Source organism: Ambystoma mexicanum, chromosome 8, assembly GCF_040938575.1.
Source record: "Ambystoma mexicanum isolate Mex_15411 chromosome 8, UKY_AmexF1_1, whole genome shotgun sequence".
Lineage (NCBI taxonomy): Eukaryota > Metazoa > Chordata > Amphibia > Caudata > Ambystomatidae > Ambystoma > Ambystoma mexicanum.
Window position 1 is genome coordinate 948417391 of NC_090929.1, and position 23371 is coordinate 948440761.

Consider the following 23371-nt stretch of genomic DNA (forward strand, 5'->3'; position numbering starts at 1 on the left):
CTAGGTTACCCACTGTGCCTCTATACAGTTTGTGTATACCCAAACCTAGGTGACCCACTGTGTTTTTATGCTATTAGCGGAAATTCAAATCTAGGTGACCCACTGTGCCTCTATACAGTTTGTGTAAAATCAAACCTAGACAAACCAGATCCGTCAGCCACTTCGCTGCACCCATTCAGCCACTGTGCATCGCACAACCCGAGCTACGGCATCCCACCTGATGCTAATTGAGGTGCTATACCTCTCTTGTCCCCACCAAATGTAACCTGAGACAATCACGGTTCATACAATGTGCACCAGCAAGAGTCAAACAGCCACCCTACTGTACATCCTCCTGCATTTACTACACCTCACTACCTTTATTGTCCCAGCAACCATGCACACAGCAGGAAACGTATCCTGCCCTACCACAGAAAGAAACACCAGGCTTCGTGCCAGACTACCCCGTCTCTATGAGCCCACCTACCAAAACAAAATCCCTAATCCTCTCCTGAGATCCACCACACGACACCCTAAAGCAGGTCCTAACCCAACCATACTCTGTAACGACTCCATCCAACCCAAAACTATCCCCATCACTATCCAGGACTCACCCAACACTACCATCCTATCCGGAGCATTGATCAACGCTAGATCCCTAGTAGCCCATGCCACGGAAATAGCAGACACCTTATCCACCAACAACCTCGACCTACTAGGTATTACCGAATCCTGGTTACACGAAGCAGCAGGCCCAGCACTCTCAATTGCCATCCCTGAAAACTACCAAATAATCAGAATGGACAGACCCAACAATAGAGGAGGCGGTCTGGCCATCATAGCAAAGACCAATCTCCAGCTAATACCATTCACTCAATCACCTCTCAAATCATGCGAGCTCCTCGCAGCCAAAATAACCATCTCCAACTGCTGCACCTTGACCATCTACCTAATATATAGGCCACCTGGCCCCATTGGCTCATTTGAGGCAGACCTATCCAGCCTCATAGCCAATAATACAAAAGACACATCTCAATACTACTGCTGGGCGACCTGAATCTTGGTCTCAACGACCCTAACGACAAACCAGCACAAGCCATAGCCAACATGCTAGCTGAACACGGCCTATCCCAAAAAGTGCTTACCCCTACCCATAATAAAGGTAGGACCTTGGACTGGATCGCCACCTTAAACTGTGACACCACTATCACCAAAACTAATCCTCAGCACTGGACAGACCATTACCTCATTGACTTCACATTATCACTCAATAATGAAGTCAGCAAAGAAAAGATCCACTGCCCACTAGAGCAAAAAAAATATAACTCCTGAAAACTTCCTACCACTTATACTGCCAACCCTCACTGCTCTTCCCGACAACCTAAATCCAGAATGCCTAGTAGAAAGTTACAACAAGGCCATGAAAAAAGGACTAGACATCGTTGCCCCACTAAAAACACAAAAAAGCAAACAAGCACACCTGGTTCACCCCCCACCTGAAAGAACTAAGAATGCACAAAAGGAAACTAGAAACCCAATGGCACAATACCCCCACAGAAGAAAATAAACTACAACTCAAACTCTTCGCTAGCAATTACAAAAAAGAAATCTTGCTCACAAAAAAGAACCTATTCAACGAAAGAATCGAAAAATCCAGTTCCAACACCAGAGAACTATTTACTATACCAAGGGAACTAGAATCCCTGATACCCCCACCAGAGAACATAACCAAAGACAAACAATGGTGTACCAGCATCCAAAACGCACTAACCAATAAAATCAAAACTCTCATATCTAAAATCGTACAGAAAAAGGACCCCCTAACCACCAACGAATCATCTCCTAGCAACCACCATACCAAAACAACCAACCCTTCTGTCCCAAAACCTTTCAGATTCACTAAAATCTCCATCCCAGAAACAAAAAAAATCATCGCCTCACTTAAACCATCCAACTGCAAAGGGGACAACTGTCCACCCCACATAATCAAGGATGCTGCCAGGGACCTAGCTCCCTTTATAACCAAACTGATAAACGCATCCTTCTCCTCCAACACCATACCAAGTAATCTCAAAGAATCTTGGGTTCTGCCTCTCCTCAAGAAGCAAACTCTAGACCCTGCGGTCCCCACCAATTACAGGGCCTATCACCACAGAACCCTTCCTATCAAAAATCATAGACAGAGTAGCATACATGCAAATCCAGCAATATCTAGAAACTCACAAGCTACTAGGCACCCGACAATCTGGATTCAGACCGCAGCATGGCACTGAGACAGCCTTAATCGATCTGAAAACCCAAATTAATGAGATCAATGGCAAAGGAGACATCACAATGTTACTCCTCCTCGACCTATCAGCGGCCTTCGACCTTGTAGATCACACAGTCCTGTGCGAGCACTTGGCCTCGGCTGCTCACTTTTCAAATGATGCCATAACCTGGATCCAACCTTTCTTGGACAATCGAACCAGGAGAGTCTTCTCGTCACTAGCCTCAGCAGACCCTATCAAAATAACCTGCGGTGTACCCCAGGGCCCCTGCATCCCCCCCACCCTCTACAACATCTTTACCAAGCCCCTATTTGACAAATTGGACAGACTGGGTGTCACATATACCAACTATGCAGATGACACCCAGATCCTCATACCCCATTCGGGCAACTTTGACTCAGATACGGCCTTGGTAAACAAAATATACCTCACCATTCAGGCATGGATGGCCACACATGGCCTATGCCTGAATGATGACAAAACCGAAATCCTGCTCCTCGGCTCCAACACCAATCTAAAAAATCTCAGCCCCAACTACGAGGCATTCAACATCGATGGCAACTCCATCACAGTCGCCAAAACAGTAAAAACTCTAGGCTTTCACCTCGACTCAGCATTATCACTGAAAAAACAAATAAACTCACTAGCTTCCTCTACCGCCTACACGTTCAACCTTATCAGGGCAAGTAGAGCATTCCTCTCCCAAGCTAGCTGCCCCATCATCGCCAATGCCTTAATATCATCCAGACTTTACTATTGTAATGCCATGTACCTAGGAGCCAACAAATGCATAACCGACAAACTTCAAACACTGCAAAACAACGCACTTAGAACAGCCCTTAACCTACCCTCCAAGGAACACATCTCCAACAAAAGAAGAGAACACAAATGGCTCAAAATCTGTGACCGCATCTCACTCAAAACAGCATCACTCACTTTCAAATGCTTAAACAACGCAGCACCCCCTTACCTCGCAGCCAGAATAGTTAAAAGAAATTCCACCCGCCCCACCAGAATGATCAACTCTCACTGCATCCAGGTACCCAAATTCAGACTGGAAAGGACAGGCAGCAGCAGCTTCCCAGTCATGGCTGCACAACATTGGAACGCTCTCCCGCTCAGCTTCAGAACAGACCAATCCTACTATAGCTTCAGGCGAAACACCCTCTCCTGGCTACGATCCAATGACTCCCCTGACTGAACCACGCCAACCTGACCGTACTTATCTACAGTCCTAACTGACCCACTGCACTGTAATCAACTGTATATATTTATGTAAATATGTCCTCACTGCAATATTAACTGTATATATACACATGTAGATATATGTAGATAGTCCCTCCAGCCTTGACGTAATGCAATGTTATGCCTTATATTCCCATGTGCCTTATCCTGTAACCAAGTTTTTATGTAATCTTATTTTCCTGTTCTTTGTTGCGCCCTGTTACCTCTTGGTTTTGTGCGCTAGACTAAATAAATAAACAAATAAACAAACAAACATGATGGAAGGTTGTACAATTAAATGTGTGTGTATGGTGAATGGTGTGTGTGCTGGTGTTCAGGGGCGCAACAAAACCTAAATGTCGGGAGTCGTGGGGTGCTAACCCTTCAAATGTTGGGACAGGTGCTAACTTCACGGGCGGTGGGGGAGGGGTGAACGGATTTGTGTGGGGGCATCTAACTTCTTTATGCATTCTAACGAGACTATTCTAGTGCAGCTTCAATGTTACAAGCAGATAACTCTCTCCTTTAAGTTTCAAAGCACCCACTTATTGACTGCTGTGAGAATAAGCGGTCTCCTGCCCCCTCTCTACCCTTCCAATCACTTCCCTGGCATTCAAGTACTTAACCCAAATCAAGATTTCAATTGGCTAAAGAATTATGCATTTGAATGCAGGTACTAACAGTGAAATGCTTTACGTTAGTAATTGTTGGGCCTTTGTTAACAGCGAAACCCAAGTGCCGTTTAACATCTGTGTCCTGTTCTGTCCGGCAACGGCTCTGTAGGTCAGCCAGGTCAATTCAACATAGCCCCAAATTTCAGTGGGGGTATAGGGTGGGCTGAAGACAAGTTAGCTCATTGGGGTTGCACCACTACTTGTGTTTAAACCCTTGGTTACTTATAAGTAATCTTTGTAACTCATTGCCCTATTCTTCCTCGCCCTACTTGTGTATGAGGCAATTTGACTCATACACAAGTACTGGGATGAGGTAGAGCAACATGGAAGTAATGCCTGGCTTAGTTACCTGTAATCTTCATTACTCCTCGTCCCACTCTTCCTCATCCCAGTACTTACCTATGACACAAGGATCCTTATAAGTAAGCACTGGGACAAGGAAAAGGGACATGAGGTCATTCTGGGCCGAGAAGCATATTTTGGGGGTTGGGGCAGGGTGTGGGTATGAGAGGGGATGTGTCAGGGTGTTGTGGGGCAGGAATTGTGCAATAAAACGTAATGATCATCATGTCCAGGATCATCAGGCATATGTGGCATTAGTGGATAGAGAGGCGTTTTGGTGCAGCCAGTCTAGTCATTTCTTAGTTTGGCTTGACCTTTTTTTAACTGCGTATCTCTGATAAAGCAGTCCTGCTAAGTGTAATTACCTGGCTAGACTGGCATTTGGGTGCTGTCAGTCTAGCCGTGTCTTACTGCGGCATTGTATATTTTTCTGGGCATCTGTGATAAAATAACCATTATAAGTGTTATTGCTTCGACTGGCATTTTTGTTGCAACCAGTCTAGGTATGTCTAAATGTGGCCTGCAATGCTTTACTGAAATATGTTATTACGCGTCTAGACTGGTCTACATTGAGCAGCCAGTTGGACATGTTTTCATTGTGGCATGGCATTTTTGATAGCAAAGCATTATATTAATTAAATCATTAATGTTCATATGCACTGTTGGTGGCTTGCATGTATTGGATTTTTGGATTAGTGTTACCCTACAAAACAATTGCAAAGGCCCTGGCCTTTTAGCCAATTTTTCTCAGAAAGTGTGCTGTATAATGCATTTAAAAACATATTTATATCTTTCTCCTAGTGCAGTGTGCAGCGTACCCCTGCAGCAGCACGTTCGTTCGTATTGCACAAGCGTGGTAATCTAGGCCGGCCCAGAGTGTGGTGCGACCCGTAATTTGTTGCAAAGTTGGGGTGGTGGTCCTTAGCATGGCTTGCAGGGGGCCCCCCAAATTTTGTGTTACGCCAGTGATCACCAAACATACAATACACAGATACACTATACAATATAGAATAGCCAGGGTTCCCTTATCAGAGGCGAAAACCAGGGAGTGGCATTGTCTTAGGTTCCCCCATGAGGTATACCGGCAGGATCCCCTTTTCATGCAGACGGCCCATGAAAGGACACCCATATATATCCAAGTAAAGGACTTTGCTATCCCATCTTGCATATATCACCTTCTCATATCTTGATAAATATTGGAGATCTTCAGTATCTGTTTCTTGGCTACAACCAGGGTCCTGCTTTTCCAGTCATGCTGGCCTTTCCTGCGGAAGAATAGCTCAGGGGCAACACATTTGTCTTGGAAGCAAGACAACGCAGTGCAACACAGATTCGAATCCCGGACCCACCTTAGAAACCACTCCTGGTATTAAGCGCGTTATAAATTAACAATTATAATAACACATAAATAATTTGCTTGCGAGGGAAGAATAGACATTCACGACCAAGTTCAGTCTGCCTACATCGACCCTAATCCCTTAACTCTCTCCCAGTCCCAGAGCATGTGACTTGCTTTCTCACTCCCACACCTCCAGCAACGGAGGTCCTCATTCCTGACTTGCCAGAAACATGCGCGTAGAAGATCTCATTGTTTCTGATCGCTCTGCCCCAGATGTACCTGAGAAGCAAATTACATTCACTCCCCTGGCAACTCAGGCAACTTTGAAAGTCCTTGAAACCTTATTAGTGTTACAACCATCGGAGGGGGGTGAGGAGAATGCAGATGACCCACAACCAACTAAAAAGACAAAAGGAGCGCTCAGGGGGGGGGGAAGGATAGCTGTTTACAATGGGCCTTGGTGTTTGCGGCAGCGCAGTGGAGTTTCCCCCAAAGGACCAATGTAAGGTTATTTTTAATTAAAATATATTGCAAGTGAAAAGGATAATGGGAGCAGAGTGGAAGTTGAGACATTTGAAAGGAGAAAAAAAGAAAGGAAAATAAATGGCAGAAAAAAGAAGGATATTCGAATTAAATTAAGGTATGTTAAAGAGCATTAAAAGGAAGAAAAAAAAAACAATTGGGCCCGTTTTTCAGTTTTGGTGGCAATGTTAATAAAAAGGGAGCATTGAAAATACTGCCTGTTCTAACATCTCCCACGTTACAGCGCTGGCTTGGTTCGATTTTCTAAAGATATAAGGTCGATGTTCAATACTGCCGGATTACAAGGTGAAAGTCTGCTATTTTTTTTACCTCCAACCTCGAGGGACATTTTTTTTTAAGGCCCCAGAATATTGTATAACTGTTCTTTACCTGTAGAGAAGGGAGAAACTTTTTTTTTTTAATATGGGGACCCAGCAAGTTGGCATTTCTGATGCCCGCCTTCTCACCGCCTTCGCCGTGGTGGCATGCATGGCAGGGTGAGCTTTGACCTTCCTCTGCATTCAAATATGTACGCTAGAAGTAGGACAGACTTGGGCAATGGGTGCGGTTTTACTGAAAATACTGGTTGTGGTATTTCAATAAATCCACCTCTATGATGACGGTAATTCTGTATCGAGGAGCGCACTGTCAGATTACCACCAATGTCAGTAGTCATTATAGCCTCGGAAAACTTGCTGTAATACATTGCTACATATACTGAATTGTAGTTTTGAGCGACAACATGAAACATGTAAAGGTACGTTTTTGAGCTTGAACCTTTGGCAGCTGGGCTTTGGGGAGTATGAATAATACGGAGGGAACCAGAAGAGCGCAGACCCTTGGGAAGAAGTACTACCCACATTGCTGCTTAAATGTGTGCTATGGGTTCTAGCCCTGATGGCCAGCCACGTTTTAGACCACTCATTTAGTACAGGCGTGGCACTACAGTCTTAAAGCCAGGACATAAACCCTTGACTCGAGAAATACACCTTGTACCCACAGATTTTTAAAAGATGTAATCCCACTGCAGGAGATTAATGCCCTCCAAAATGTTACAGAAAGTGGCATTGGTCTGTTACAACCCACTGTAAAGACAGAAAACATACAGCACTAGAGTACCATCAGTATTCGCTCTCACCATGTCATGAAACAGAGACAATATCGTAAGCCGTCCTCTGGGACATCTTAGCACAGGCCGCAAAGTTTGCCTATGCCCACTAAATTGGCAAGGTTGGGCACTCTGGTCCATCTCCTCTTAGTTGCTGGGTCTAGGAGAAATCCCTGGAGGGTGTCCACTCATTATTGTTGAAGTGGTACAAAAGGGTTGGGATGGCAACCATTGTGTCATCACCAGCTCCAGTGGAATGTGGAGTCCCCCGGGGTTCCACACTGCCATTGGTGGTATTAAGCATATTCTTAGAGCGTTCATGGATCCGCTCCAGGCCAAAGGCATTTCCGTCCGTTCATGTGTGGAGGCATGCAGGTTAATCAGAGGATCAAGGAACCCTATAGCAAAACCTTGTACCAAATCCAGAACCATCTATTCTCTTTCTCCAGATCTCAACAAAACTTAAAATCCGAGGATGATGTTATACAATGATGGCTCCATGAACTCCGGGATTGGATTTGTTTTCCAGGGAGCATTCTTTTGGATAGTCCATTATGAAGACCACTCCTCAACATGGGAGAGATGAGCAATTACCAGCAATAGTAGTCACATCGATAAATGCCAAATCGACCGTTGAACACGCGCAAGGCCTCGTCTCCTGTCCGGTCAACTGCAGTCCATCCAAGTGACTGAGAATGTGGCAGACAGTCTTATTTATGGGTTTAAAACAATAGGTGCCTCTCACAACTTCTGAAGAATTCCCCAGTATCTGATAGCAAAAGTGAAGTCTCAGAGTACATCACTCTGGCTCAGTAACCTTTGCCTGAGCTCATGTACAATGTGTTGTAATGTGCTTACTAGCTGAGTGGATGACATCACTGCTGAATGGAATGTAATGACGTCAGTGTGAGTGGAGTGTTGGTGTGTGAGGGTTCTAAGCTTGGCAGTTGGGGTTATGCTGACTTGGAAAGGACATGCCAATGTTTTGTTCCTGGCTTTGAACTACAATAAATCTACTTAATAACTTACCTGCTGGCTCGGGTGTTCATCAGCTTCCAAGTTATTACACTGGCGACGAGGATGGGATCCTGTCGAGGAGGGGACAGTTCAGAAACAGGAAAACATTGCCCTCCTGTGAATTCATGTCCATGAAGAAATTGTCAGCAAGTTTGGCCCAGAGTTGTTTATTGGGCTGAGTACCCTTTTCAGCAGGCCGGGCGGTGCTGATTCTAGAGGCCCTGTCGGCACACAGGTCGGTGTGCGGCGTTTTTGGCACAGCTGCTGTGGTTGCAGAATATCCTGTCTCAGCAGGCTGGGTGAGCCTCAGCGCAACAGTCCCAGGAGTGGGGCAGTAAGCAGTGTTTTGTCCGGGCAAGCGCCAACAAGAGCGGCGCTGGTCTAGTGTATCAGCGTGGGGGACCTGGTGGTCTCGTGGTTTTCTGCTGAACACTTGGACAGTGCGTGTCCTGATGGTTACGGGGCGCATAGTAACACCATGCCAGGCCGTGTTAAGGTGAGGAGAGAAGGCCCCGCTGTGCCAGTGTCCCGTAAGGACAGCAGTCCCTCCCCTGCGTACCTGCAGTTCATTGTGCAGCAGTGAGAACACGGTGTGCCTGTACGCTGACCGCGGCATCTTTGTCGGCTCTGCTGAGGAGCGGCGCACTAGGAGGTGGTCGTCGCCACTTGACTCTCAGGCAGAGGTCTGCATTGGTGAGGTGCTGAAGGAGAGCGGTGCCGAGTGCCGACATGCACTTAACCGCTGAATTTCAATCGAGCGTTTGCCCGGGTGAGCATGGTGGTCCGCTCTGTGTTTCAAGGAGGAGCGTGACGGGGAAGCGGTGCCCCGGCGTTGCGGACTCCATGGAACCCGCGGCTATCGTTGAGCTGCGGAGATGTTGCCGCAGCTGCAGCTCAAGCCTAATGGTGACGTTGCCTTTCTCTGGGCATGCGTCCCAGCACCAGGAGCTGGAACGCGGTTGTGTCACTCACTGGAGGGCCGAACGGCGTTCAGGAGTGACGTCGGCCTGGTCTGGGCGTGCGTTCCAGTGTGTTGGGCTGGAACGCAAGGAAGTGCTTCGTTTGCGTTGCTCATACGGAGCTCTGGACTACTGTTCCTTACTTTCACATGTTGCCGGAAGGAATTTGGAGCATGGCAACGATGTGGATTTGGATTTCCTGATGGAAAGGGTGTTAGTGGACACCCAAAGGGACTTCATGTGGAGTGGTGAACTCGTTTTGGGAAGACGCAGTGACGTGGACTGTTTACACTGCTGTTTTATCAGGTTGGGCGCGAGACAAAATTCGCCTGCAGCCTGCGACCTGAGTCGTGCTGCGTGGGTTTTGGAGGTGTTAGATCTTATGTCGCAGCGGTTTGTTTTGATGCAGAGGATGTTCCTGTGTTTGGGGAACCTGTTTCACTAGTGAGATTTTAACATTACCGTTTGTGTAGTGTGTGCGTGTGCATGGGCCCGTGTGAGTGAGAGTGATGCGCGCGCTGTATGTTGTGTATGGGTGTCTGAGGTTTGTTCTTGTGTGATTTCAAATTTAAGTGAAATGACTATGCGAGTGAGATTTTGTTGTGTTTGGGTGCATTAATATGCCTGAATTGAAATGTATTTTTATCAATAACAATTTTCTTCTAGGTGGACTGAACATTTAGGGTTCGGACTTGTGGGTGGGGGCACTCACATGTTGTTATCAGTAGTTATGTCTTGATTAATGTGCTTAAGGCCTAACAATTTTTCTTTACAGGATGGGTTCCATTTGGTTTTGGATGGACTCGTGGGTGGGGGAGCCCGCGGGTGATTATGGTTTATCGGGCAGTTATTTCTATCCAAAGGTGCTTTAAGACATTTATCATCCTAATTGTTCAGTATGTTATTTCTAATCTTTGGTAGCGCTGAATATGCATGTGAAAGTCAATGTATTTTTTTGCAAATATGCATATGGTGTGGGAGGTGTATATGGAGAGTGGGGGTGACTCAATCCTTGCTGTGTGTGTATGTGAGCTGTGCTATTGTTACAGTGTGCCTCTGTTTGGGGTTTCTAATAGCGGCTGCAAGGTGGGGCCATTGGTTGGTCCCATGTTTGTGAAGAGTCCTGTTTGCAGGTGGTTGGACCAGGCGTCCAAGGTGAGTAGAGTGTGTCTTGCGTTCGCGCAGGAGGCTGGACCTGGGGCTCTAGGTATGTAGTAGGTGTGCTGCGGGTGGCAGTAGGCTGGACCTGGGGTCCAAGGTGTGTAGTAGGTGAGCTGCGGCTGGCAGTAGGCTGGACCTGGGGTCCAAGGTTTGTAGTAGGTGTGCTGCTGGTGGCAGTAGGCTGGGCCTGGGGTCCAAGGTATCGAGTGGTGTGCTGCGTGTGGCAGTAGGCTGGACCTGGGGGTCCTAGGTGAGTGGTGTGGAGTGTATGGTGTGTGTCTGGTTTAGGTGGTTGGTCCTGGTTGTGTTCCGCGCCTGCGGGTTGTGTTCTCTATGGCTCGGGCTTCGGTAGTGTTGTGGTACCTTAGGGGTGCTGTGGTGAACTGTTTCGTTGTTGTGCTTGTTGTTGCTCTGTTGAGCTGTGTGGTTCGTGCCCGGGGGTGGCAGCCCTGGTGTCCTAGGGGGCAGACTAGGACGGGAGGATGTTTGTGCACTGAGGGTTGAGGAGTGTTACGTAGTTATCTGTTGTGGACGCTGGGTCGTGGCAGGACCTAGGTTCCAAGGGGCAGCTTGGAACAGGTGGAAGTGCGTAGTTTTTTATTTTTGTTTCTCGAAGGTTGTCCAGTTCTGTTTATGGAAGGAGTGAGCCCTTTGTAGACTGCGTTGGGTTCCTCTCTGTTTTGTTATAAAAGGAGGATTGGAAGTGGTGTAGAGTTGGGCGTAGGACTTGGTTTGGTTGACACATTGTGTCAAGTTGCCCAACGTGTTGGCACAGTGTTAGTATCCTGGGGTGCCATGTAGATTTTATTGGGTTCTTACTCCTTCGGTGGAGCACTTTCCTGTTTCCTTGATCTTCCTTGGAGTGTCGGGGTTTTGGTGTTCTCTGGGGGCAGTTTCTTGCCGCCAGTGGTGTTACTAGTTGGTGCATTACGTGCTGGCCACACGTACATGTAGGGGTTTTTGTCTGGTGATGGTTTTGGTGTGATCATTCCCTGTTTCCAACAAAGTAAAGGAGGGAGAAGTGTTGTAATGTGCTTACTAGCTGAGAGGATGACATCACTGCTGAATGGAATGTAATGATGTCAGTGTGAGTGGAGTGTTGGTGTGTGAGGGTTCTAAGCTTGGCAGTTGGGGTTATGCTGTCTTGGAAAGGACATGCCAATGTTTTGTTCCTGGCTTTGAACTACAATAAATCTACTTAATAACTTACCTGCTGGCTCGGGTGTTCATCAGCTTCCAGGTTATTACACAATGCTTGTGCCCAAATAAATCAGTTGAGCCAGTGCCCGAAATCAATGAGTTCACATCAAAATTGTTACAAACAACCAAGTCAAAGCAAAATTAAAAAAAAAAAAATCGGATACACACTCGGTCAGAGTGGTGAAATTCCCCACAAGATGCCGGCATGCCCTCGGGTTAGTTGCGCTATACACATTGCAAAAATAAATAAATAAATAAGATTGAAGGAGTTTTGGTTTGTCCAATAAATGGGTAGGGACATTATTTTTTTCAGATGATGGCCGGCTGGCACATCTTACAGTATGTGCGCAGTAATGCTGCCATATAGAGTGCTATCTTCACTCCACCTCCCTTTTGGCAGAGCCACCAATGCCTTGAGATGACGGGGAAAGTGTGGCGAGGAAACATGCGACTCCAGTTCACCTCACCCCTGACCACAAAACCAAGAAGGTCAGGAAACTGAAATGCCAACGAATCGAGGCATGCACCACGAGGCTGCCTCTTTCTTGGAAACCTCTAGCAGGAAATGCCCTTTAGCACTGTCGAAACAACAGGAGTAGTAACGGCCAAAAGCCCACAATGTGACGACTCAATCATGTGTGTATGTCTGTAGCACTTAGACACAAAGTGATAGCACAACGAAACGACATCTAAACTAGATCCATGCACAGCTACTGTTAAATGGGGGTAGCTCTGTTTATTTTATGAGTTCTGGATCTAGTGGTTAAGTGTTGCTCCTGGCTTTGCAGAGAATACATGTATTTCAATAGCTAGGATGTTGCTCGTTGGCCAAACTGTGTGATCCTGGGTACATTACATATGTCCTTGTGCCACGGTTTCAATATCTGCCCAGATTGCAAGGCCCGGAAAACACACTAGCTGCGACTATTAAGCGCATTTTGAACAACTGGACATTTTGGCGGCTGTTGAGAAGTTGATTTATCAAAAGAAGGGGAAATTACACTTACATGCTAAGATCTGGGAAGTGTTTTTTTAACATGTATTAGTGGGGTTTTTCTTTTCTTTTCTCTCTTTCTTTGTTTTTACTTTTTCTTTTCAATTAGTATCAGTATTCTTTAGATGTACTGTTGTTTGTTTACGATATTTTTAACTGCTTTGGTTGCCACTTGTATGTTCTTGTATTGCAATGTATAAATAAAGAGTTAAAAAAAAAAAGAAAAACTGGACATTTACATTTCAGTATGCCATGCACACCACAGTGCCACAAATCAAACAGTTGTTTTCATAAAGGACTCAATTTTCATATCAATAGGTCACGCCGTCTCAACGCTTGGTGAGACAGTACTGATGACATGTGAACAGGAGAGATATCTGTGTGGCACGCATGCTCAAACTCTCGCCAAACAGGCTGACCAATTATTTACGTATCACCACAGAGCTTACATTTTGGACTGAGTGGGAGAAATATTCCCACATTTGTTCAAATAGTCGTTTGGTGTTGTCTTTTGGTACATCCTCAAAGCAGCTGCCTTGGGCCCAGTGCCCGATGCTCACTTGCTCTAAATCTTGGCGTGTTAACATGTCTGTCATTTGTGAGAACTTCACACTGTGGCTTGATCGGCTTTTAAGCGCTAGAATGACTATAGAGGTCAAATCAGATACAAAACTTGCAGCACCTGAAAGGTCTACCTTTTAATTTATTTGGGTCCATCTAACTTGGGGTGGTTACACATGTGCTATTCAAGCTGTTCTAGGGCAGCAGCACCACAAGTCTCTACAGCCGGCCTCCCTGCCCTAATCGTCTTGAAAGGCAAAAAACCTTGGGGTCATCTTCACCTCATCTCTCTCCTTCTCTCCACACATCACGGACCTTGCCAGAAAGGCCCATTTCCAGCGGCACCTCCTTAGAGGTATTCTCCCTTTTCTCTCTTACCCCCAGAAGCTCACTGTCTCCAGAGCCCTGGTTATCTCTAGGCTGGACTACTGCAACAACCTCTTTCTCAATCTGCCTAACTACTCTGCCCGCTACAACTCATCCAGAACAGGACCGCAAGACTTATCCTCGGCCTCAAGTCCAGGGACTGCATCTCTCCGGCCCTGAAATCCCTCCACTGGCTCCCAGTGGCTGCAAGGGTAAATTTCAAGACCCTCTGCATCGTCCACAAGGCTTTCTGGTGCTGGGGCCCTCTCGACCTCTAACTCCAACTCTCTCGTCCTAAGTACCTTCCTACTAGAACCCTCTGCTCGCCTACTTCTGATTCTCTGTGGGTTAAGTCGCTTCTCCAAGCAGAGATTGGGGGGTAGATATCTCTCCTCTGCCGGTTCAGCCCTCTGGAACGGCTTCCCTGTCTCTCTCTGCCTTGAACCGGACGGAGCTCCTTAAGTTCGGGAAGCTACTCAAGAGCTTCCTTTTCTCCTCTTCACCCTCTCCTCCTCTACCCTGCTAACCTTCCCTTGCTCCTGCACCGCTCTGTGACTAGTTGCTTGGTGTTCCTCCCAGTCTTATAGGACACCAAGCACCCCCTCCCGCCCCTGTCCAGTCCCCCTGAACTTTCCTGCTGGCCTTCCTGCACTACAGGGTTGTGATTCCCCTAGGAGTCCCAGCCGTCCTTGCACTTAACTCACCACACTACTGCTCTGGGTGCACGTCTCCCAGTAACCTCTCCCCTGCGCATCCTGTCTGTGCACTTGCACGATCTAAATGATACTAGGCCTAGTAAGATTGTTTGTCTTGTCCTCCCTTGTTCCCCCTCCCTTGCCTGGTTGGGCCTTGAAACACATTGTGTATAGGCACATTATACATGTCATATCACATCACCCGACTCTGCAGGACCAGCTCCAGAGGGAGACTAGCTGAGCGTGCACAGGCACATGTATGTAACATCCCACAAGGGAGCCCACAGCTGACACATTTCCATTGGAAATGCACTGCATTCAGATCATTAGAGACGTTTCCCCCATTTTTATTGCACTCATTATAACGTTAACTTTACCTGGTAAATGTCCAAATGGAACTCATCCGGCTCCAAGAACTAAGAGTCATTGTTTGCCGTGAGCCTCGAGAGCTGGGTACCTGTGCACTGTTGGCAGGGCCGAGCCCACCAGCCCATTCTACAGTGCGGCCCAATGTCATTACTACTTTTTTCATCAATACTTGCATGGGTCGCAATCAAGCTAGTACCCTAAAGGTAAGGTGACCTGTTTACAAGGTACATGGTAGGGCATCTCAGTAGGTTTAGCACCGGTTACAGAGATCTGTGTCCAACCTGCTCCTTACAGGTTTAAATATTGGAAGGGCGGAGTCAGCCTTCCATGCTTCTTGGAAGAATTAGTACGGTCACATTGGACAATGGGTAATATTTGTAATTTCAAGCACTATGAAAGCACAAGTCTATAAGGGGCGCTGCGCAGAAGCACTTCGTTATAATACTGTTCCCCAAATATCCACCCAGGAGAATTAACTACAGGCAATGCCCCTTTGCATTTTTCCCCCTTTTTTAGAGCAACCCAGGAAATAAATCAATATAAGTATATATGTGTGGGATGTGTGTGAACACATTCCTTAGAACGGGTAAAACAGAGATCTCACATCAGGGTGTGATGATCTCACTCTGTCCCGAATTTTCTTTTGTGTGTGGATTCTATTTGCAGCACTCAATTCATAATAACAAAAGCACACCTCCAAGCGCCTGGCTGTCAAGAAGGAAGTAAATAAACTGGTTGAACTGCGCCGAACTGGACAACCTGAGACGCCTGTGAACATGGCAAGTACAGACCCCACCTGAAACCCCCCTCCTTCTGCCCACACATACACACACAACATATAAAGCAACCGCCTAAATATCACAAATCACAAATATTACAGAATTAAAGTAATTTACCCAAGTACACTATTCCCTCCCTACCAAACCAGAATCAGAAGACCCCCGCACCCTCTTTGCATTCTGGTACTTGTAGTTTTGACTTTAATATAAATACGTAGCAATGCCAAAAGACACAGAAGCATGCACTCCTCACGGCTGTCAAGGGACAACGTGGGGTGTGTTGTCTACAGCCTGAAGGCGGGGCATTGCCCGAGCTCACACACTATCGATCTAGCTCTTAGGTGACTTTCTCAGTGCTCGTGGCCCCCACCACGACTTGCAATATTCTCAGAAAGTTGCGGCCGTTATACAAAATATATATTTTTTAAAACCGACAACGACTATAACAAGGAACGCATACACATGCATCATATACAATGCAGCCTGCTGCATAAACGCGTAGCCCCGTTTTGCACAGATCGAAGCAGTCCTGCACACAAAGGGTTAAGCCATATACAGCGTTAGGCTTGCAGCAAGCCTGCTCTGCGCCAGTGAGAGGTAGCGGACTTCACCTAAGGCCTTGCGTCTAAACCTGGGACATGCAATGCGTGCATACCCTACCTTCAGCCTCTCACACCTCTGCCTTCTTCCTGCCGGGGTTCCTGCTGCCTTCCTGCAGAATTACTGTGTCATGTCTTTCTCCCTCAGACAGCATACCATGGGGAGCGCGGGGGAGGGGGAGGGGAGCCGAGAGGGGAAGAAAATGCCATAATTCATTTGCATTCCAGCGTGGATCACATGGCGGCAGCCACCAATCCTGGCTGGACTAGGTGGGCTCAGATCCGCCTCCCTCTGTCTGAAATGAAACAGTCTTGGCAGGTCAGTGGTGCTGCAGGCCTCTACCATTTCCCATAGCAACACAGGGGGATACGGATACGCCGGGGGTGGGTTTGGAGGCTCCTTTCTGATATCTAACACCGCATTCAGCGTTAGGTCATCCCCAGAGTAACCTCAGAGAAATATAAAAGGGAATATTACACGGAGAACCTGGCATATTGTGTCTACAGTGGAAGCAGCCCTTCATGTGTACAGTAGTATTGCATACAGCAGAGCTCTCTCAGCCAAACTCTGCTGAAAAAAGCACATTGGAAGCAATCCATCCGGGGAAGATTTGATGCTATCGTATTAGGCGCATTATTGCAACCAGGCTGTAGAATTGTGTGCACGCTTAAAACAAAAACGGAATCCGCTAGTCCGTTTTGATCATACGAAAAGATTGGCATTTCCTTTCACTATCCTCCAGGGACCCCAGGGAATAAAGGCAATCTTTAATTTATTTTGTGTATATACCTATTGCCAATCTGAGTTACAATATTATAAAATATTATAATAAAACCAAGCGGCTGGTTTAATTAATAAATCCCCCCTCTCCCTCAGAGAAATGGAGTACAAAATTCTTACCAATGTATAAACGTAGCTCAAGGCCAATCGGAATGAAATATGAAATTCATTTTATAGTCTCATGCAGTTTTGTCCACTTGCCCTCCAAGAGCGAAATGGGAATCCGTAATTCTCTATCTTAAAAGCAGGGCACCTCCTCATGCCCACAACAGAGGTTGAGTAAAATCCACAGCACAGGCTGTGTTATTTCCCCCATTTCTTTGTCTCACCTTGTCCTTAGGTGTCACCCGACATCAGAAATACCACTTGGGGATTTTTGTTCAGGTTGCATGTCTCTTTCAGTACCTTACAGTTCCGCTCCAAGTCTTGCAGACTGGCAGACACCCATCAACCCCCTGCAACCACCTAACCTATTTGCATTTCCTTCTGTATTTTCACCATGGGCTGATCAGCTTTTTTTGCGTGATTGTTTGAATATGATTTGGTAAAGCGTGGTGGGCTTTACTCTGAGCCACTGGTCTGGTGGTTGCAATATACGTATTTGTTCAGGCTTATGTTTATTTTTTATAACGGCGCTGCATGCAGGAGAAGCTGGATCAAGCCGACTCAGGGTCACGTCGCGCCACGTCTTGCATCATCATGCTGTTAGTGATGCGGCACAAAGCACGGATCAGCGAAGGTGTGGTACACAGACCATAGGTGGCACGGAGCAGGTGGGCGATGGACACTCGGAGTGGTGGCACTCTCAGTTTAAAGTTGTACCCATGCTCGTCTCCATTTTCTAAAAACACCCCTTGTTGTAAGGCGGTCCCATGGACAGACGGGCCGTCCTGATAAGTGCTGTTAGACAGTTGCTGTGGTCACACGACAGACAACAGTTGCCGGGAGCACCCGGGCCTTTAATGGAGCCGTGAGCACATAGCTGGGCAGTGGCCTAGGGGGCACCCAGGCACAGCATACAGATCGGTGGGCACACAGATCAGCGGGTGATGCAGTACCATAGTCACACGGCGTCACCCTGCACACCCAGTAAATGAGACACAGACAGAAGTGCCAGACAAAGAGTCTACCGCAGTACTCTCGCATGTGCCGACAAGAGGCTCCCTTATTAAGGGTACGTCATGACATAGTCATGACAAGGGAGCTTAAAGGGGACACCACCACACTCCCCCTTTTCCATAACGAACAAAACATAACCATAACCATATACATCGAAGATGTGAGTTAACCTTACATCTGTGGATGCATTCCAATCCGTGCACCCCTTCTGATGTTTGGGACAACAGTCCTTTTGTTAGCTGGTGATTCTAGATCCCTGGGTCAAACTCCTCACTCCGCTCACGCCATGGAATCTTCCCCAGTCTCCTGATGGAGCTTCCCCTTGGATTGATGGTAAAACGCCCGCTCATCCTGGTTAAACTCCTGCTCATCCTCCCGAGCATTAAACAGGAAGGAAACATCCTCATCATCTTCTTCCTCCAAATGGGCCTTCATTCTTCTGTTGGTGCAAGCTGAGCCACCGATGGTCTGGGCTGTGTTCCTGCTGCTCTTGATCTGATATACTTTTGTTGGGGCTCGACAGACCCTTGCAAAATGGTCTTCCTTTCAACACCTTCCACATGTGTGTTCTTTGGCCGGGCCCTTATGTACGTGTTGTATTTCCCATACACACTGGGGGCAGGAAGAGGCACCTCCTGCGCCAACATCCTTCCTGGGCCATTCACCTTTCCTAAAGGCCCTGCTTCCCTGTGCCTTCCCCACCACACAGACCTCCTCCAGCTTCATCTACTGCATGAGCACATCCATAGCAGATGCTCTCACCTCTGCCAGTTCATGAGATTGCCCCACATCCAGAATCCTTGCCAGTGTAATGCCAGGCTCTCTCGAGGACCAGCCTCCTCAATTTGGCAGAGCTACAGTCAAAGGTGACCTGCTGCCTGATGATATCAGGTAATAAAATCGCTGCAAAAATGTCACCGGTAAAGAAAATTGCAGCAAAAATGCTGTGGTTTGACCCAGTAAAGGTGTACCCTATTATACCATTTAAGGGTAGCAGGGGTGTCCCCTCTCCCCTTAAATGGTATAATGGGTCCAGGGGTTGCGGGGGTGTCCCCCGCACCCTTTGCATGATTGTGGCGGCAAAACCACAGCATTTTCGCCACAATATTTTGTATACACGACCATTTTTGCCGCAATTTTAAGACATGGAACCCTGCCTGATCTCATCATCCTCATTGTTTCCTAACGCATATAATAGTGCAAGGTGCCTCAGCCTCCATAGAATGCGTCCAGGCTGGCACCCTCGTTCTGCCTTGCTGACCTTAGTCGGAACCTCTCATAATCAATGTTAATCATGGGCATTCAGTGCTAATTTAGTACCTCAATGGCATATGGATACGAGGGATCTCTAGGCCAAAGTGTCTTAAATAGTTTATGTAATGCTGGTCCTACAGAGTATATCATGGTCAGCCGTTTCGTCCGATCAATGACCTCGGCAGCTTTAAAGTGTAGCTCATGCCAATCGACCCATGAGGTCCACCGAGGCCCAAGACTGGATAGGGCCTCCACTATCTCAAATTCACTGAAAGATGCCAGTTGTCCCTGTTGACGGTGCTCTCTGCCAACCACTTGTGCTCCATCCCCGTCATCTCCCATGGCAGTGGGCAGATGGGGTAGTCTGTCTTGTGTAACACTGGAGCTCAATGAGTGGGGAGAAGACTAGAGAGTGTTTTGGTGCTGTCCACCTACCAATGACTCAGGGCACACACACATTCCAAATTAGAGCCACAGCCCTCCCAGGTGATTCCAGGCACTCCTGGCTGAGGGACATCTGGGTTTCCAGCCGTGTAGATGTTTTTTCTTCCCAGTGGAGGCAGACATACACTGTTGGTCTCTGCTTCCTTGCAGTGAGAGCAAACGTGCACTCTTGATCACTGGGTGCACTGTCCCTTTTTTCCTCTTTTTGTGGCTCCAAGCACAGAGCGCATACAACTACTGCTCCTTCTTCTGTCAAGTGCAGACGTGCACTATGCCCTCCCTGAACAGACTTGGATTATGGGAGCCTTGCTTCTGTGTGCCCCCAGTTTCAGATGTTGCCAACAAGGGCGCACAAGCATTCACAAGGAGACTCAAACCCCAAGTGCTCTTGCACTAGACATATGCTGGGAAGCCTCGTTATGGAACCACTAATCCTGTCCTTTTCCCTTCAGCTCTGAGCCCAGAGCGCATGGGAGACACCTTTCCTCTTTTTGTTCCAGCTCCATTCACGCAGCACACCTGAACCACGTTTCCAGTAATTCAAACTTGCACTCTTATTTCCTTTAAGCAGATCCTAATACGGTGCACACAGAATACCCCTTTTTCCTGCTCTGATTACATAGCGAGTCCTCCTTTCTTCTTTCCTCTCCCCTACAGATGAGCGCGGTTGGTCATGGAGTCTGCCACCGTACTCCCATACTTGCTGTCAAGGGGCTCCCTTTATTAAGGGCATGCCATGATATTGTCATATTGTCATGACAAGAGAGCTTAAAGGGGACACCACCACACTCCTCCCTTTCCATAACAAACAGAACAAAACAATAACCATATACATCAAACATGTGAAGTAACATTACAACCCTACTGCAGATGCATCCTTCACTGCCCCACTCAGGCCCTTTGCTCTGCCCTGGCCGCACATTTCACCACCAAAACACAGAACATCCTGTCCTCTCTCTCTTCTGCCCCCCCTCCAGTACCAACATCTCTTGGGCACCCCTCGGCCGGCCCTACCCCTCCCCCTGTTCTCTCCTCCCTCTCCCCTGTTGTCAAAGGTTTCCCCCCGGCTCACCTGAGTTCTCTTCTTGTGGCGTTCCGCGGAGGACTCCTTCTCCCGGCCGGACCAGGACTTGTATAAGTGTGCGCGAGTCGAGTCTGACTCCAGCGCGGCCGTTCAAAGTTCCAGGAAGTCGTGTGTGTGTTCCAGGACGTCCAGGAAGAGGATCAAAGAAAGGTAAGAGATTCTGGAAACAGGGGAAAAGGGAAGAAAGAATAAGGGAGTTGGCCAGGAACTTGGAAGGGTAACGCCGAGCAGCACACACACGTCGATACACTATCTAGAGATAGCGTTGAGACGCGAGGAGGCGTGGGGGCGTGGCCCATTTATAGAACGTGCCGTGTCCGACGTACAGGCTTGTACGGAACACGGCACTGGGCACGGCCATGTTGGAAGTCTCAAGGAGCACACTCTCCGTCTGGACCAGGACCAGGAAGACCAGAAGGGGCTATGTCCATGGTTCATGACAGCATGCCTCCTCCGAAACCCCGTCCCACCAGGCTTGCCAGGGTGTATGAGATGGAATCTTCTCAGCAATCGAGGGGTGTTTAGGTTGGATAGTGGTTCCCATGTTCTCTCGCTAGGAGGATAGTCTTTCCACTCGACCAGGTATTGAAGCCGACCCCGTTTGTACCTGGAGTCACATATTCTGGATACTTCATATTCCAGCTGATTGTCCACAATCACAGGACTGGGTCTGCCGGTTTTCCGGGTGGAGTGGATGTAGGGTTTGAGTAGAGAAGTGTGAAACACTGGATGTATTCTCTTCCAGGAGTCTGGTAGCTTGAGCCGATAAGAAACAGGATTGATGATTTCTTTTATGGAAAATGGACCATAATATCGGGGGGCTAACTTGTTAGGGCGTAGATGTCGTGGTAATAGTTTCGAGGACAACCAGACCTGGTCACCAATAGAATAGGAGGGTGCTGGTCTTCTTTTGGAATCAGCATATCGCTTAGTGCGAATCTGGGCCTTTCCCAATTGTTCCTTGGCTTCCTTGTGGATGTTGAGGAGAGTTTCAATCCAGGAATCAAGTGAAGGTACTGGAGTTGGATGTGGTAGAACTGAAGGTAACACGGAGGGATGAAAACCTTGACTGCAATAGAAGGGGCTAACGTTGATCGCTGAGTGATCTGAATTGTTATAGGCAAATTCAGCCAAGGGTATAAGGAGGGACCAATCATCCTGTACCTTGGTTGCGAAAAAACGAAGATATTGCTCCAGGGTTTGATTAACACGTTCTGTGACCCCGTTGGTCTGTGGGTGATATCCAGATGAAAGAGCGCGTTGAATCCCTAGAACACGACAGAGATGTTTCCAGAATTGTGAAATATATTGCGGTCCTCGGTCCGATATGATCTTGGAAGGGAGTCCATGAAGACGGAAAATGTGTTCTAGGAAAATTCCTGCGAGCTCTGAAGAGGAAGGAAGTTTATAGAGAGGCGTGAAATGTGCCATATGAGTAAACAAGTCTATGGTTACCATGATGGTCGTGTAACCCCGGGAAGGTGGTAATTCCATGATGAAGTCTGTAGCTATACATTCCCATGGTCTTGTTGGCAGTGTAGGTTGCAATAGAAGGCCCGCCGGACTCTTATTGTCGTGCTTATTCTGACTGCAGACAGTACAGATCTTGATGTACTCTTGTACCTTGCATTTCATTTCCGGCCACCAAAACTGTCTTTGTATAAGACGGAGCGTGTTGGTTACACCACGATATCCAGAATGAAAAGTATCATGGCAGAGAGTTATTATTTTATGTTGAAGTTTTGGTGTGGGAATGACCAAGGCATTGTCCTTGAATAAGTATCCTTCCTTGATTCTTGAGTTCCAGGGATTCTTCCTAGAGACTTCCTTCCAGAGGTCAGAGGACTGGGTTTTGGCTCGAATCTCTTCCAAGAAGTTGATCGCTTGAGCTATAAAGATTGTGTTGGGAAACATTGTAGGATAGGTCCTATCTTCAGTGGTTAAATAGTCAGGACGTCGGGACAAGGCGTCCGCAATCACGTTTTGTGATCCAGGAACATGAGTGATTTAGAATTGGTAGTGGGCGAAGAAGTAGGCCCAACGCGCCTGACGACTGTTCCTGCACTCCATAGATTGGAGAATTTGTAGATTTCCATGGTCCGTACGGACCTGGACTGGATATCTAGCACCCAGGAGTAAATGTCGCCATTCTGTGAAGGCTTGGCGGATTGCCAACAGCTCCTTTTCCAGGACGGAGTAATGGGTTTCGCTTTGTTAGGGTTCTAGAGAGGTAAGCCACTGGGTGGTCCATCTTGTCCTCAAGCACCTGTTTCAAGACTGCTCCTATGGCATGGTTGGAGGCATCCGTTTTCACTGTGAAAGGGCGATCTAAGTGAGGCTGAGCCAGGACGGGGGCTTGCGTGAATCTTATCTTCAAGCGTTGAAAAGCCTTCTCTTGCGAGGAAGATCAGATGAAGGGAACATCCTTCTTCAGCAGAGCAACGATCGGTTGGACGAGCTCAGAAAAGGTAGGAATGAACTTTCGATAAAAGTTAGCAAGTCCCAAGAAAGACTGAACCTGTTTCACCGAT

The 23371-nt window shown here is 47.4% G+C and overlaps 1 protein-coding gene across 6 annotated transcripts in view; it reads right to left on the reverse strand.

The window, feature by feature from the left end:
* The window catches only part of PHC2 (polyhomeotic homolog 2), a 1003431-nt gene extending 987092 nt beyond the window's left edge, over positions 1-16339 (reverse strand). For 5 of the 6 annotated variants that reach the window (XM_069610853.1, XM_069610856.1, XM_069610854.1 and 2 more), the window contains exon 1: positions 16220-16339. The gene's annotated coding sequence lies outside the window, so the exon portion shown is untranslated. The remainder of the gene's footprint in view (positions 1-16219) is intronic. The other variant, XM_069610852.1, reaches the window with a different exon arrangement.
* Positions 16340-23371: the final 7032 nt, after the last annotated feature.